General features: G+C 32.4%; 1 non-coding gene across 1 annotated transcript; it reads right to left on the bottom strand.

The window, feature by feature from the left end:
• Positions 1–1,145: 1,145 nt before the first annotated feature.
• LOC118852457 lies at positions 1,146–1,252 on the bottom strand. Its single transcript, XR_005010539.1, has one exon. It is a non-coding gene; the product is annotated as a U6 spliceosomal RNA (small nuclear RNA).
• Between the last annotated feature and the right edge of the window lie 764 nt (positions 1,253–2,016).

Raw genomic sequence — 2,016 nt, forward strand, 5'->3', positions numbered from 1 at the left:
TTGGCTATTGTTGAAACATTTGGAATTTTATGATAAAGATGTACTGGCTGCTCCGGGAGAAAAAAAAAGAGGTTTAAGATTACCCTTCATGGAAGTGTGGGCATATTGTTAGAAATGCAAAGCAGCTGACCTGGTTTTAATGTATTTTAATGCATTGTTGTTCAATTGCCTATTCAAATTGTGCTGGAAAAGTTGATTTCATTAATGTCAAGAAATAATGACTTTGTATATTCCTTGTACTGGCATACTCATTAAGTGGAGAAATATCATAGAACACCACAGAATTTTTTTAATGGTACATAGTTTGGAGCAGATGAAAAATAAGCATAATGTGTAGTATCAGAGTAATAATTTTGATAGCAATTTTTTTTCTAGTTAGTATCTTTCCAGGATTGAGTACTCTATCCCCAAATAGCAGCTATAAATATGAGCTGTGTATTTTTGAGTGATTACAACTCAGCAAGGAATATATGACTCTATCAAGCTGTTTTAGTCCCTGGAAATTAGACATCTTTCTCACTGAAAATGCAGCATTTTGAAATGACAGTAAATCATATTTATTGTCATCTAGTATTTGAATAAAAGAAGGAACTGTGATTGCTTGACTGCATGGATTTCGAGGTACCTTACACCAAGGCATCACAACTCTTCTATATATAACTTAATAGATCAATCTTAAGAAGTCTCTACAGTGACCAAGAGTTAAAGTGGCCTTTCCAGGATCACATAACTAAGAAGTGTCACAGAAGGGATTTGAACTCAAGTATTTTTGACTTCAAAACCAAATATTCTATCCCCTATAATACTCTGCTTCTATATGATAATCAGATACTAATAAAAATGTATCCACTAAATCTAGCATGCCTATAATTTGCCTCAAAACCTGGGGAAAATGTATATTCCCAATTTGGCAAAATCCAAGTCTATCACTGGCACCCTACACCAACCCAATTAACCCCTCCATTTCCAATTTTGTAGGATATAACTCATTTCTCTTCTCTTGTCTTTGAGCATAAACTATCCTGAGAGTGACCTTATCTAACCTTATATGCTTGACTAACAAAAAACCTATCAGATTTTGTGGTGTGGTAATATAAAATTGATTTGCTCATCTAATTCATAAAGATGCCCATTTAGAGGAATTTAAAAGTATAGAATGCTTTGTAAATTTATATGTCACCCTTGCACAGAGACCATGATAATCTTCCCTATATCATTCCCATTTTAAAATGGGGGCTGTGGAAGTGAGCATTTTATAAACATTTTTAATGATAATATTACATTAACACATCAAGGGCATCTTTGGTGAGGGAATTAATAGGAAATTAGTGAGAAATAAGTTTTACAAGTGATAGAGACTTTACATATATATGTGTGTATATATACATATACACACAGATATATATGCACAGATACATATATACACATATATACATACACGTATACATACATATATAATATGTATGCTATCTCATGATTAACTTAAAGATGTAGACAAAACAAGATTCCACTGTGGATTTTTCCATTTATTAACTTTAAAAAAATCTTAAGATTAATAGAGCAAAGCAAGTCCTTAAAGGTACTTTACTGAAAAAGTGTCTCCCATGTACCCATCAAAATTATGAGACTCTTTTAAATATATTGCTACAGAGAAAAATATTTGATAATCCTATGGTCACTAATATCACTTCAAGCATAAAGCATTGCAATGCATACTCAACAAAATGTTCCACCCCTGTTATAAAAGGAACCCACTAAAAAGTCCAAGGTGAAGAGTGGTTTCCTAAAGATACTCAGGTCCTCCAAATTTTCTTGTTTAGAGGTAAAATTGTGTTAAATTCAATAAATCTGCTGAAGCAACACAATCCTCCTGGAAAAAGCTTAAGGACTCAAAAGAATTGTGTCCAACCATCTACATGAGGAAAACCAAATGGATGAAAAAAAACTTTTATTAACACAAGCAGAATGATAACATTTAGAGTTCACCCATCAATATGTGTATACATATGCTTATAC

Source organism: Trichosurus vulpecula, chromosome 5 (assembly GCF_011100635.1).
Source record: "Trichosurus vulpecula isolate mTriVul1 chromosome 5, mTriVul1.pri, whole genome shotgun sequence".
NCBI lineage: Eukaryota > Metazoa > Chordata > Mammalia > Diprotodontia > Phalangeridae > Trichosurus > Trichosurus vulpecula.